Source organism: Mus caroli, unplaced genomic scaffold (genome assembly GCF_978045245.1).
Source record: "Mus caroli unplaced genomic scaffold, Mus_caroli_1 scaffold_8, whole genome shotgun sequence".
NCBI lineage: Eukaryota > Metazoa > Chordata > Mammalia > Rodentia > Muridae > Mus > Mus caroli.
This window is the reverse complement of record NW_028227263.1, coordinates 132290860-132306903: the sequence shown is the minus strand read 5'-3', so window position 1 is coordinate 132306903 and position 16044 is coordinate 132290860. Positions and strand designations below refer to the sequence as shown.

Here is a 16044-nt window from a genome sequence, read left to right as displayed (position 1 = left end):
TATTTGGTGTCAATTTTTGACTACCTGGAGAAGATTAAAAATTGAACAATAAATAAGGAAAGACTCTATCTGAAGTGGCTCCTGATAGCCTTAAGTGTTGCCAGAGTACCCTGAATCAAAAGCATCCTGACACCCATGGCTCAAGGCACAGCTTACTTTACCTCTAAGTTCCGCTGTACTTAAAACTGCGCACTGTACCACCGCCAGGAGGTAGTCTATCATGAACACATACCTAGCTCCCTACTAGACCCTATGGACTCCTACAACTACAAATACCTCAGAGCTCAAAGCAGGGCTTGGGCTGCTGAAAAGAATGAGGCAACTCGAGGAAAAAAGCTATGGATTTAGTGTTGGGGCAAAGCAGAGTTACAAGGCTCAGGCTGTGTCACAAACTTATACAAGCTACCCGGGATTGTTGCCTCTGTCTCCAACACCCTTGGATCCTACCGATCCGTGGGCACACATCCATAATCCTGCTAAGCGAAGTGACCCTGGGCGACATTTAAAGGATGCCGCTGCCATGCGCAACACACACACACACACACACACACACACACACACACACACACACACAGTGGCTGCCACGGCTGCCACCAAATCCAGCCTAGCGGTTCCCTTTGGTGGACTTCTTCTTCAAGTCCTCTTTCTGCTTCTGCTTCTACCTCTTGCCACCTTCTTTGAGCCCTGCTGAGGTCATAGGGGCATCCCAGTTGCCAGGAACCCGCTGCCTGTCCTGCTCGTCATCTTCCCAGTTGCTTTTAGACCCAAGTTTGGCCGTTGGGGCAGGCAGGCCTGGGTGGTTTCTGTGGGCGGGCGGGTGCTGACAGAAGGGGCTGGAGTCTGGGCTGGAGCTGGGGCTGGAGTTGGGGCTGGAGTTGGGGCCGGGAGCCGGGCCTGGGAGGGGACCCGGACTGGTGCTGGGGCCGGGCCAGGGCCCAGAGCTGGTGTGTGTTGGCCTCTCCGCTGGCATTCTTCTGCAAGGGCGTTCTCGTCGGCCACACCATTTATTGTCAAGGACTTTAACTGCCCATCTTCTTCAACTTCTACTCTTTCTTGACCGTTCTCCACAATTCTCTTTGTAGTGATTTTTTTTGCCATTAACTATCTTAGTTGAAGTTGATATTGATTTGAAGTTGCCCATTCCACTGCCGCCAAATGACGTTGAAGAAAATGAAGTGAGACCCCCATGACCTAGTGACCCGAGTGGAGTAAAGCCTGTATCAAAAGCAGGAAATCCACTTCCAAAAGAAGGAAATCCACTGAAGGCAGAGAAAATGAGCCAGCACCTCGGCTTCTACTTCCTCGGGGACCCCTTCGGTTTCCAAAAAAGTCATCAAATGGATCTGCAAAGAAGTCAAATGAAAATGGGTCCCTTCCACCAAAAAAATTCCCTGAAGACATCATCTGGGTTCCGCAATGTGAAACCAAACTCAAATGGACTGTCAAAATGACTTCCACCTCCTCCTCCACCACCATTTAATCCTTCTTTGCCTTATTTGTCGTAGATGTCCTGCTTTTTAGCATCCAATAACACTTCATATGCCTCAGCTACTTGTTTGAACTTCCGCTCTGCTTCTTTATTTTCAGGATTTTTGTCCGGGTGCCGTTTAAGTGCCTGTTTTCGATACACCTTTTTAATGTCCTCAGGTGAGGCATGTCTCTGCACGCCCAGCACTTCATAGTAATCCACCATGTTTTAACTGACTGTTGGAATAAATCCGAGGACACGGCGGCCAGCGAGGAGGGAAGCCAGGCAGCCGGCCTCCTCGCGGCTGTGGCACAGCTGCGCTGGTGACAGTGGCGGTGGTGGTGGCGGTGGCGGCGGCCTAAGTAATGCACTTAAGGGGTTAGGATGTGCAGTAAGAGCAGAGCATGTGCCTAGCATCCCAAAGTACCTACACAAACAATGCAGTTAAAACACATGCTAAAACCATCACAGCTTAGCCCAGCCTCTCTGACACATACCCAGAACATTTATGTTTTAGCCTCCAGATGGGCAAATTATCAAACGTAAACCTGGCAATAGTAAGTGTTCAACCACTTACTGTTATACATGTAAATATGTAAAACACAGACTGTCTGAAATGCTTTCACACCAAAGTACAACTAAAACATTGTATTTCAAACCACAGTAAACTAGGGACTACTTACTTTTTAAAAACAGAAATCTACTAAAAACCTGAACGTTAACTTGTACTGGGCAAGTGTACTAGAAACAAGCTCTGTACAACACATTCCCTAATGTTCTACAGTTGTGATGCTTAATGCAGTAGCCACTTCGATGTAACGACCCAGAATCTGAAATACAGCAAGTACCCCACTGTAAATACTACTGCTTAAGGAGCACAAAGGTAAGATAAAATGTTACTGATAATTCCACTCGTTTCTTATTTAGTGCATGTGTGTATACGGGCACTATGCTATCCATATGGGTACCAACTTCCCAGTCCTGATCCTCTCTTTCCACCTTATGGGTCTCAGGAATCAAACTCGGGTCATCAGGCCTAGGGGCAGGCACTTTACCTGCTGAGCCAAATCCTTGCCCTCCATTTCCTTCTTTCTTCTTTCCTTTCTTTCTTTCTCTCATGTAAATATTAGAGAACTTCAAGTTACGTGTGTGGTTAATGCTTTATTTCCAGCAAATAAAGCAACTACGAAAGATCAGCTCTCTGAAAGCTTTCCACACAGTATAGAATGTCTTCTGTTTCTAGTGTGAGAGTTTATAAAATTGACTTTTACTTACTTCAAATGCAGGTGTGCACAGTATGTGTGTGATGGTGTGTGTGCATGCATGTGTGTGTTGGGAGGGTGCATGTGTGTGCATGTGTATACTTGAGTGTTGACAGATGTTGAAAGAGAGTTGGATACCCTGGAAAGGGAGTCAAAAGTTGATTGTGAATGTGGGTGGTGGGAACCAAACTCAGGTCCTCTGGAAGAGCAGCAAGCACTCTTAACCACTGAGTCATCACTCCAGACCCACTGAGTTTTCTTAAAACACAAAGAAAAGCATCTTAACAGGGTTCTCCACATTATTGTAGTATAGGTTAATTCCAAGTGCATCCTTCGAACAGAAGCATCCTAGCAGATATTACTAACCTTGCCATTGATTGTGTTAACTAAGTCCACTGATGGGGAAACAAAGCCAGAGCCCCAATTCAAATGGTCTCACGCTCGCTCATTCAACTCCTATGTTTTTATTCAGTGGTGCTTAGAATTGAACTGAGGGCTTCACAAATGCTTGGACAGCCCTCCTTGCCACTGAACTACAAGCACATCCTTAAAATAGCTTATGAATAAACATCTGTATATAAGAAAGAAATGTAGTAAGAATAAAGTCTTCCTCTTCTCTCGATCCTGTCACCAGCATTCAAATTTTTTCTGGCCTTAGATTTAGTGAAGTGTAAACTCATGGTTTTAATTCATTATATTTCTAAGGTTCATTTTCAGTCTGTTGGACAGGAGCAAAATAATTCCAGTTTATTAGAGATATAATGTCTCATGGGTTCTATTCCATGGACTAGATGAGTTGCTATATTTTCAAACTACACTTGAGTATAAATTTTAACAGTAACTAAAGAGATTCTGATAGTCACTGCCACCCATGTTCACTGAGTCTCCCAGAAATTGCTACAGTGTGAAGTCTCTGTATTTAACCTGGGAAAATGGTGCACTGAAAATTTCTCCTGTTGGAACACCTAGCAAAAGACCTCATGCATATGTGACTCCTGCTGCTTGGTCAGGGAGGGGCTCTTCCTGAAGGCTTTACCACAGTAGTTAAAACTCCACGAGGCTTCTCCGCAGAGGCAGTATGAATCCTCTGATGCCTTGCAGAGGCACTCTTTGTACATGAGGGACTTCTTTCTGTTAAGGATTTTGGTTGCTTTTGGTTTGTTTGTTTGTTTGTTTGTTTGTTTGTTTGTTTTCCTTAACATGCAATGAGGTGACCACTGCCGTTGAAGGATTTTTCCAACTCTACCCACTTCCCAGTCTCTCTCCAGTGTGAATTCTATACTTAATAAGGTATGAGCCACCAATGAAAGCCATTCCACACTCCACGCATTTTGTCCTGTGTGAATTCTCAGATGCATAATAAGGCAGGAGACTCCAGGGGAATGCTTTTCATACACATTACATCTGCACAGCTGTTCTCCAGATGAGTCCTACAGTAAAAAACAAAAAAAAAGAACGGAGGCGGGCTGGTGAGATGGCTCAGTGGGTAAGAGCACCCGACTGCTCTTCCGAAGGTCCAGAGTTCAAATCCCAGCAACCACATGGTGGCTCACAACCATCCGTAACGAGATCTGGCGCCCTCTTCTGGAGTGTCCGAGGACAGCTACAGTGTACTTACATATAATAAAAAAAAAAAAAAAAAAAGAACGGAGGCTGATGGACTTCCCAGAATGGACACATCATAGTCAGCATCCCCCATATGGGTCCTTTCATGCTTCATGAAAGCACAGAGAGCACTGAAGGATCCCTGTACTTAATGAACTCTGAAGGCTTTCCCACATTTACCATGACTTGAAGGACTCCTCTCCCACATGAATTCTTTGACGCACAATCAGGTTATAATTGTTGAAGAAGGATTCTCCAGTAATAGGCCTCTTTCGACTGAGACTCCTCTGGTGCCCAGTGAAATGAGATTACTGACTGAAGGAGGGTCGGCATTCACTGCAAGCATAACATTCACTTCCAAAGTCACTTCTGTTTTCCAGGGTTTATGTTCTCCAATCAGAGACCACCTCACATCTTTCTCTGCATCATCGCCTTTGCAATAACTGCACGTTATAGAGATACACAGAACCATTGTGCAGGAGGTACAAGTTCATTTCTGTCCAACGTGCTATCTTTAGAGCCTTTCTGTCAGTGACTGAAACATTCATATAACTGAAACATTTAAGTACATTTGCTGATGGCACGCTTTTCTTAAAGGAGCCCTCCAACATGAACTGAGGACTGCGCAGACTTACACTGCCCCCAGCTGTAAAAACTACACCCTTACACCCTTTCACCTGGCCTCTGGGTCTTCTTTAATGGATGTCATTCTACTCAAATGTCATTCTGGGCATAGATGGTACATTTCTACCTGGTCCTCATATTCCCAGATTTCTCTTAGTGCAGATAAAATGGAATTAACCTGATGGATCTTCCCATGTTTGCAAAGTTAAGTAGTTCTTGAAAAACATCCTGAGTTGATGCCTTCATTAGACTTTTCTTTCCCAAGCTGGGAGTAAAGGGAATAATATTTGAATCCTTCTAGGTGGGAGGAAAAGAAAGGGGAAAAAAGCTAGAGTGAAAAATGGTACCATATAAGTCCTTAAACATGCCAGGCAAATATCTACTAGCTTGACTCTGCCCATTCTGTAAACAATTTCCATGTAGGCTCACACCTAAGAGAAATGTATACGCAAAATCACAGCAACACTACTCCCAACATGTCCAAATCTTCACCTACTAGATGAACTGTGAATAAATTCTTGATTTACACACATCAACAAAAATAAATATCTGGTTGGGTGTGGTGGCATATGCCTTCAACCTTAGCCCTGAGAAGATTGAGGCAAGAGGATTAGGCATGAAAGGCCATCCTGGTCTATACAGCAAGATCCTAATTTTAAAGTTAAAATGACTAATTACTGGTTATATTAGAAAACCCCTCAGGAACAATTTGTGAGAGAGGGAGACCCCAAAAAAACACAGTATGTTTACTTTGTAACAATTCTGAAACATGTTCTTGCCTATATTTTCACCATGTACATTATATAGAAAATGTTTGTGGAAAACGTGTATGAGCGGATTCACACCACACACATACACACACACACACACACACACACCAACAAAATAAGCACCTAGCTAGGCATCCATAGATTTTTTTTTTCAGATATGGTCTTGCAGGATAGGGAAACATGAAAGATAGGAAAGATGGGGCCATTTGTAGGGAATAAAAATAGCTTTACGGATTTTTAATCTTAGCAAACAATAAATAATATCCACCAAAGAAGTCTGACTTTCTAGAAGTGGAACAGATAAGACTTTTAAGAAGCCTCCTACCACCACACACTAAGTTAACAGAATCCTTGGTCTACTACACATCTAGAACATTGAGGCCATTATTCTAGTCATACCTGTAGCCACATGTTCACCTCCCATGCATCCTGCCACTAGCAAACAACAGCTAATAACATCTCACAGTTGTTTCTGGGAAAGCTCTATCAGCAGAGAAAAAGAGCTCCCCAGTAGCATTATATTGCAGGAAATTTGGGGGCTCCACTTTGGGTTTAGTAATAAAGACATGTAGACATCTGTATAGTATAAACCTGTTGGCCTTTCTGCTGGGGTAAGTCCTGCAGCTAGCCATCTACTCAGCCAACTCCCCAGCCACAGGTATCCACCTCCTGGCTCTCTCTGCTTTGCCTCCATGATCTGCTAAGGCTCTCCCCTAGCACCAGCCTCTAGCTCTTTATGCATCCAAAACCTCTCCATTATGATTTTTTTAAAAAGGCTTATTAGCATAGTGGGAGAGATTCCACAGCTCTGAACACTCTGAACTAAGGTGGGTATTCCTATCCATTGCAGGACTACCCCTATCTATTACTGCCTTTGGACCAGACTGAGGGCTGTGTGACATCCCCCAGTCAGCTTGGTTTTTAAATAAGATAATCTCAAAGAATCATTTTTTGGGGGCAGATGAGGAAGTGACAAACATTTATACAGAAAAGAGGTCTTGTGGACTATAGTAATGGCAATACCATATATCCTGCCAGCATGTGGCACCGCCCAGCAAAACAATTAACAATTGTGAAAACAGGGGCACACCTTGATAATCAGTTGATACAAAATTTGTTGGGGTAGGTTTCTCCAACATCACCACTAAAGATCTCCCATGACCAACCACAGCTGCTACAGACTCTCAAGCAAGTACAGAGACTAATAGTTCCTGGAGACCATCTGTTGTCTGCCTCAGTTATCTCTGTTCCAAACATGTAGCACAACAATATCCTTGGCCCCAGACTCTCAAGGTCACCTCCTCTGGGAAGCATATCCCTCCACACCTGCCCGCAAACACATGACATCTTTTTCCATCACAGCTATGTCTCCTAGCCTTGGAGTCAAACTCATTTTGACTTTGCACTTGTTGCTGAAGCATCTATCGTCCCCTGAGATCAAGGGTGCCCAAGTAATATGTTCAGACTATGCAGCTCTTGAGGTCTAAAAGTGGAACGTCACCAGTTGATTCTTGTGTTGAAGGTTTGCTCCCCAGCTGGTGGCGCTAGCTAGCTTCAGAGTTGGTAGAAAGTTTGGGAGCTGGGATGGGAGGGTTGGGAATGGATCACTGAGATGTGCTTTTGAAGGCTGCCTTGTCCTGAGCCATTTTATCTCTACTCCTCCCTCCTCCTTCTCTTCTTCATCTCCTCTTTTCTCTCTCTCTCTCTCCATTTCCCTCTTCCTCCTCTCTCTTCTTGGATGCCAAAAGATGAATACTTACAACATGATGTTCTGCCCCAGTGCAGACTCAGAACCAATGATACCAACCAATGAGGAACAATAACCTCTGCAACTGTAAGCCAAAATACATCTTTCCTCCATTACAGTTATTTTCTTGGGTATTTATCAAGGGACAGAAAGTCTAACACAGCAGATAATACACCAGCCGGAGTATTTGGTTGTAAGGGTCCGAAATCACTGAATGAATCCAAATAGCATGCAAAGACAAAGAAGAACATTTATTCTGCAGAAACAACCAGCATGTAGGGGCGGGGGTAGGGGGGATCAACCATTCTTTGAAATGGAGACCCCAAACAGAAGTGTGTAGGCCTTCTTATAGAAAACTGGGGAAACTTACTAGAAGGATTAGGTAATCTAAAATTTCATTGGTGGGTGCTTGGAGGTCACAGGTGATGGATTCTTTGTTACACATTTGTAACAGGAATAAACACTAACCCAATGTACAGTGTTTCACAACCCCAATGGCAACATTTGCAAAATGTAGAACAGTTAACACCAAAAGGAATACTTCCAACACAAAAGAATCTAACCTGTATGTATCCCTTTTATTAACTACACCCACTTCCCTCCAACATCCAGGGTTGTGCCTTTAAGGCTTCCTCAGTCTCTTAAAGATTCTGATTACTGTAAAGTGAAAATGATTTTCGATGAAAGCCACTCGTGGAAATTGTGCCCTCTTGCCCTCTTGTTTGTATTCTCCCCCTGGCTCCTTTTAGGGCTTTCAGCCCATAGTCATCGTCACTTTTTTTTTTTTTTATTTTCAGTCTGTGTCAATCAGCCCAGATGTTCAAGAGAAGTTCTATTCCTCACCAAATGTCCCTTTGCCTTCTGCTGATTTCATTATTCTTAGTTTTGAAACACATGTCTCCTCTTCTGAGAAAACCAGCATTGGCAGAGCCTTGTTAAATGGTAGGTGGGCTTGGAAGCAGCACCCCGAGATTACTGTCACACTCCGTTCACCAAGGGAACAACTGCCTTTCCTAACACCTTGATTTTACTTTTCCATAACTAGGCATTTATTCAGGAAAACAAAAATCTAGAAATTTCTTTTGACTTTCAGCTTACCCAATTCAGCAAGGAGTTGCCAATAATGCAAGTACACTAGAGTGTGTCTACTTCTCAAAGTATTTTCTGAATGCCTCCTTCTCCCCAGGGGAAAATAGTACCCAGCATCACAAAGCAATGCTACAGCACATCTCTGTAGTATTCTCTCTCTTTGGTGCTGGCACTGCTAGAGCCTAGAATAAAGTGAATGCAGCCACATTTTCTCACCATCATTAGTGGTTTCTGATTTCCTCCTAGATGCTCTGTTACATCCCATACAACAGAAACTGACCTCTAGAAAGGACGATCTGAGAATCTCCTTGGAACAAGTAAGAGAAATACGTGTACTCACGTGTAGCTCACCAGTATAGGATTTCAGGCATATAGTATCTAGACAATGGTCCAACTGAACGAAGAATGGAGTCAGGATCTCCAGGTTTTCTTTTAGTCCTAACATAGACAATGATCCTACGCAAGTGAACATCTGCCCCAGCAGTTAGTCAAATGAATTAGGTTGAACATACCAGTGGAAATCATTATTTATTTGAAATGTGCAGCATCCTTTTCCCTAGTCTATATTCTACAGCTGTGTGAATTATATCCAACTCTTGACATGACAAAGCATCCTTTACTTGATTACTTGCTCTCCCTAACTCCTCACAATTCAGAACTAAACATTTCTTTACGCGTGGCTACTTAAAACAGAAATGCAATCATTTGCAGAGGTTCTACATGATAAATTAGTTTTAGTTTATCAAGATGTATTTCAACAAATTAATCATCCAATCAGGCTGATACTGCAGTTGTGCGTAATAAGCCCACCATCAAAGAACTAAGGCTGAACTTCATCTATGATTTCAACATCCACAAAACCCTGCAAGGGATAGCCTGAAACCCATTCTGTACTTTACAGACTGGTGGGAAGGAAGGGCTCTCCAACAAGTGAGGAACACAACTGCTCTCCTCCTCTCCTCTCCCTTCACACCTCGCTTTCTCATGCCCCAGGGTACCAGACTCACTCAGCACAGACTTCACTTCAGCCATCTACTCGGCTCCTCTGAATGCAGACCAACATCTTGAACTGTCTCTTTCTTCTTGACCCCTGAAAATAAGCAAGGCAGTGCACACCACAGATGAATGCTAAAGCTGTTCTCACCTGATGACATAATGCATATTGAGCCTCCCCATCCCAGTAAACATCTACTCAGCAGGAAAGGTCAGGAACCTCTGCATTATCCTCTATTCTGCTCTTTGTCTCTAAGGCCACAATTAATCTGTCAGCTCTGACCTTCAAATAAGCCCATAATTTTGTTATGTTTCACCTCTTCTACTGCTGTGGCCTAAACTATAACTACTTTTTCCATCTTAAATGTGCATGCAAATATGATACATTCAAGCAATAAATTCAACTCACCAAGTCCTTAAATACATTTCCATTAACTTTCACATGTGGGCTGCGTCTGGCTCCCGCTCTCACAGCCATTGCAGTACATTGAGCTCCATAGAGACAGCGCCGGGGCAAGCGCGAGCCGGACGGGCACTGGGCGACTCTGTGCCTCGCGGAGGAAAATCAACTAAACATGGGCAAAGGAGATCCTAAGAAGCCGAGAGGCAAAATGTCCTCATATGCATTCTTTGTGCAAACTTGCCGGGAGGAGCACAAGAAGAAGCACCCGGATGCTTCTGTCAACTTCTCAGAGTTCTCCAAGAAGTGCTCAGAGAGGTGGAAGACCATGTCTGCTAAAGAAAAGGGGAAATTTGAAGATATGGCAAAGGCTGACAAGGCTCGTTATGAAAGAGAAATGAAAACCTACATCCCCCCAAAGGGGAGACCAAAAAGAAGTTCAAGGACCCCAATGCAGCCAAGAGGCCTCCTTCGGCCTTCTTCTTGTTCTGTTCTGAGTATGGCCCCAAAATCAAAGGCGAGCATCCTGGCTTATCCATTGGTGATGTTGCAAAGAAACTAGGAGAGATGTGGAACAACACTGCAGCAGATGACAAGCAGCCCTATGAGAAGAAAGCTGCCAAGCTGAAGGAGAAGTACGAGAAGGATATTGCTGCCTACAGAGCTAAAGGAAAACCTGATGCAGCAAAAAAGGGGGTGGTCAAGGCTGAAAAGAGCAAGAAAAAGAAGGAAGAGGAAGATGATGAGGAGGATGAAGAAGATGAGGAAGAGGAAGAAGAAGAGGAAGACGAAGATGAGGAAGAAGATGATGATGATGAATAAGTTGGTTCTAGCGCAGTTTTTTTTTCTTGTCTATAAAGCATTTAACCCCCCTGTACACAACTCACTCCTTTTAAAGAAAAAAATTGAAATGTAAGGCTGTGTAAGATTTGTTTTTAAACTGTACAGTGTCTTTTTTTGTATAGTTAACACACTACCGAATGTGTCTTTAGATAGCCCTGTCCTGGTGGTATTTTCAATAGCCACTAACCTTGCCTGGTACAGTCTGGGGGTTGTAAATTGGCATGGAAATTTAAAGCAGGTTCTTGTTGGTGCACAGCACAAATTAGTTATATATGGGGACAGTAGTTTGGGTTTTTTTTTTCCTTTGGTTTTATTTTTGGGTTTTATTTTTTTCATCTTCAGTTGTCTCTGATGCAGCTTATACGAAGATAATTGTTGTTCTGTTAACTGAATACCACTCTGTAATTGCAAAAAAAAAAATTGCGGCTGTTTTGTTGACATTCTGAATGCTTCTAAGTAAATACAATTTTTTTTATTAGTATTGTTGTCCTTTAAAAAAAAAAAACTTTCACATGTGCGCACATTGATGATCCACAGAAATTGATGATGTAAAACATGTCTATCTCTGATCAGTTAACCACTACTCTCATCTCTATTACCAAGGACTGCTTTTCTAAGCTCTAGACTCCACATGAGCTCTAAGACCATACTCGCTCTTGTGCTGAGCTTCATCAACAGTAGCTCTTCAGAGCCATGCATGGGCTGAACTATACCAAACACTTACAGACTTAATATCAACCCATCCCATACCCCTCCAAGAGAGACTACACTACAAAACAAGTATTGAGTTAAAATCAATGTCAAAAAATGTGCTTCAAGGGGAAAAAAATACAAAGTAATATACAAATAAGCTGAAAAGATCCTATATGACAGCCAAATAAGACTCATTTTTGCAATTCAAAGATTCAGACATAAATAATTCATCAATGTAACAAACCACATTAACAGAACAAAAGAAGAAAAACATACAGTTATCCTGATGATGTAGACAAAGTACTAGACTAGATTTACTGACTACAAAATTTCAAGAGAGACAGACTATAGACCAATAGAACAGAATATAGAGCAGATATATAAACTCTGCATGTATGTTGAATGACTTTCGACAAGTCCAGTCCACGGGAAAGTGCAGCCCCTTTCAGATAATGGTAAGAAAAAGCCGAATATGCAAATGCAAAGGAATGAAGTTGAACCCTTATCTTAAGGATAACCCTTGTCTAAGGACCTACTCAAAATGGGTCTTAGATGTAAAACACAGCACTATAAAAGTTCTAGAAAAAGCTAGGCATGGTACACTGTTATGCACATATACTAAGAAAATTAAGATTTAAGAGACAAAACCCTTTTTGACATGTTAAGGACCCTCCATTTTAACTAGTTTAAAAATATGAAACTTCCCTGTTTTTCAACAGATGAACAGTTTAAAATCCCCACCAACTAGAAAATGGAGGATAGTTTAAGCTACATAGAGAGGTAACTGTCTCCAAAAAAATGTTTTTTTCTTGTGAATCTACAATTATTTCAAAACTGTTGAAACACAATGACGTGTAAAAGCCTCTGACTAAAGAAACATAAAAGTCCTAGCTAGGGAAACTGCAAAAACCTGAACATAGATGGGTAAGAAATATCATTTGCTTAGGTGTGATAATGGTATTAAGAGTTATGTAGAACAATGTTCCTTCCTTTAAAATACAAGTAAAGAAATGTTTAGAGGTAAAACATCCTACTTAAAAATGTATTTCCAAATGGTATAGACAAATAAATTAAATATATATATGAGTAAAAATATATATAAATGTAGCCATATTCATATGTAAGTATGTGAACATATATGATCTTATAAATATGTATAGAATACACATAAAAATACATATAAACCCATTACATATACACATCAAACTCACAAATATAGGTATATGAACATGCACATAACATAATATCAGCACATAATATATAACTGTTACATGTATTAACTGCTAAATTTACACAAAGGACAATGAGTGTTCACTACTCTTTTACAATCTTATTATAATATTTCAGAAACTTGTCTAAACAAAAAGTAGATGGGAAAGATGTAAATGCTTCTGGGAGAAGTACTCTACTGTGGTCAGCATTCATTATGGACTTGGCAAGAACAAATTTAGTAACATACTTCCCAGAAGGCTAGTAGTAGATGGTTACAAATGAGTTCATGGGTGAAATATAACACTAGCTAAAGCCTTAAGAAATCCATCAGTTTACTTAACCTGGGAAAACTACTAACAAAATATCTTACAGACTTGTTTTGAAGCAGCAGAGAACAGGAACGCCAAGAATTTCAGCCTCTAAGAAGTGAGACTAGGGTATAGCAGAGTGTTCAAACCACAGGTTATGCTGGCCAAATATGGAATATGTTGGGCTTCCAGCTGCTACCAGCAGCTGACAAGTGATTCATGGTCAAGGCTATTTGACCTCTTTACTACATGTGCCAAATATGCTTCTAAAAGTTCCAAGTAAATTTTTAAAAAGGGCATTTTCCCAATATTTTACTATTAAAACTGATTACAGGCTTTAAGGGGTATTGTTAAAATTGAGATTCCTGAGGAGAAAAGATCAAGTGTACAGCTCACCAATTAAAGCAAGCTATATTTAGCTGTTAATCCTGGACTGGTCAGCACTGCAGACTGGTCAGAGAGAGCAGCCCCTGCTGGTCTCTTGAAGTCCCTCTTATAGGAGAGATAACGTGTTTTAAGCAATGAGAGGGTTAGCTGTTCCACATTGTTAGAAGGATACAAGGAAAATGGAAGGGGCAAAGGCGAGAATACAGATCAAATGAACGGGGTTACAAGCAGTTTACATCAGACCTAAGAAACAGGGTCTTACTCAGAATTACAACAAGAAACCTTATTTAGCAAGGATGTAACACAGAACAAACGGGGACTTACCCCTTAACTAGGACTTAACATAGATTTACAGAAATGTCTTAATTATAAATAGAAACCTTATTTTGCAAGGACATAACACAGGAAAAACAGAAACTTCTTAATTACAATTAGAAATCTTAACTTGCAAGAAAATTCTTTTTAACTGTGTTAACTGTTATTAGTTCCAAACTCTTAGCCTGCAAGGTATATCGTCCCTTTTTTGGGTCCCATTAATTTGCCAGGTATATTGCTCCTCTTTGGAGCTCATGGTATATTAATGGTAAAAGCACTTGCTTAACAAATATGAGGCCCAGTGTTCAATCCCCAATACTATAAATAAATAAATGAATACACCACCTCACTATAAAATAATGTAATATGTACTCATTGCAGAAAATCTGAAAAATATACAAAGTGTTAAAAAGCACAAAAATCATCCATAATGTCAGTATCAAGTCACAAATACATGGAATTCTGATCCCCTACCTAGAGGGTCATTTAACATAGCTTGGAGTCAAACTGCTTATTCAACTTGGGTGTCTACCATGCTTAACATTATAGTATAAGTAGTTCCTACATCATTAACATCTTTTGCTTAGCATAAAAAAAACTGTGAATTCTCTTTAGAAACGGATTCAAATGATTCCAAGGTATTATGATGAAATTTAAAAAAATTAAATGAAAGGTTATGTGATGGGTTAACAGCCTTTATTTTACAGTGACACAAAATGAAATTTGAAAGTACCATCAAAGGAGCTCATCTCTAGTAAATAGAATTTCATCATACATTAACTCTAATTATGCATCTATAGAGTTCACTATGTAACTGTGTTTTCTTCAAATACATAAATATATATATAACATGATATACAGATGCATAAAGATTTCACACTCATATATACATACACATATGAACATACATATGTATGTGATACACACATGTACACACAAAATTCCATATAAACCCACAAATAAAATATATGTCGTACACACAAATACAGACTTAAACATACACATAACACCATAATGCATAACTATTACATATTACGTGTAGTAAATTTAGATGATGGACAAGGAATCAAACAAGTTGGAAAATTATCAGGCAATAAAAATGTGTTTCACAAGGACAGTGGTCAAGTGTCTCCTATCATACTGCTACAAACAAGGGAAAAAAAAAAAACCACTAAAAAGTGTGTATGTGTCGTGATGGTACAAATTATAGTCCTGGTACTCAGAATGCTGAGGCAGGAGGACTATGAGCTCAAGGCCAGCCTAAGCTACACAGAAAGTTGTAGGCTAACCTGTGCTACACAAACCCATTTCAGAGCAAAACAAAGCTTGAGAACTTGTATGTTCACAACAGGGTAAAGAATGCAAACAATTTAACTCAACATCTCCATAAGGTGACTGGTTTCAGACCCTGGACAAGAGTCTAAAATACATATTTTACATATCAAAGCAAACCTGGCCTCCAAGTTCTCCCAGCATCCCTTAGTCTCTACCTGGTAGACCCTGCCACCAACGTTGAGCTTTATAGCCCAGGGGTTGGGCTGCCCTTCCCCCAGAGGCTCCTCCCTATATAATCCAGACATTGTGCATTTTGCCCTCCTCTTCTTCTTCTCCTCCTCCTCCTCTTCCTCTCCCCCTTCCCTTGTCTCTCTGTGCTTGCCCTTTCTCTCATTCTCCCCGCCCTCCCGACCCCCAGTCCCCATGGCGACTCTTCTGGCTTCAATCCTTGGGGCCAGTGAACTTGCCCAAGAGCAGCCTCGTAATAAACCTGTCTTTAATATAACTTAATATGGCTTGAATTGGCTCATTTCACCTAGGGCAAAGAGATAACCTAACAGTCACTACTATCCTCAGGAAAAACTGCTGAAAACCGGAGTCAATTGGTGAGAAAATCAAGTGGCAAAGTTCAAGCTACAGTAAGCATATCAACTCCACATATTCACACACCACACTGCTTGACGCAACATGTATTCTAAAAGAGAAAGCTCTACAATGGCCTGGAGACGCTGGGAAAAATGCTGGATGCACTGCACACCCACTCTGTGATCTTGCAGTCACAGAGACAGCCTTTTGTCATTCACTCAGCAAAAGTCTACTGAACTCTTAACTGTGTGCCAGGCTCTCTTCTAGGCAACGATGTTTAAGCATGGGACCTGATTTTGCGCTGTAATGGAAGAGAGGTCGAAGAACAAAACATACCACTCTTACCATACCACTCTTACCATCAAATACTCGATCTACAAACTTAGGGTCAGATCTGTATTTGTTTTCTGGGTTAGAGATAACCTGTTCCATTCTCTTACCGCTACTTATAAAGCCAAGCATATCTCA

At 41.2% G+C, this 16044-nt stretch overlaps 1 pseudogene; it reads right to left on the bottom strand.

Annotated features, from left to right (window-relative positions):
* Positions 1-635: 635 nt before the first annotated feature.
* LOC110297374 (dnaJ homolog subfamily B member 6 pseudogene) lies at positions 636-1742 on the bottom strand (annotated as a pseudogene).
* Between the last annotated feature and the right edge of the window lie 14302 nt (positions 1743-16044).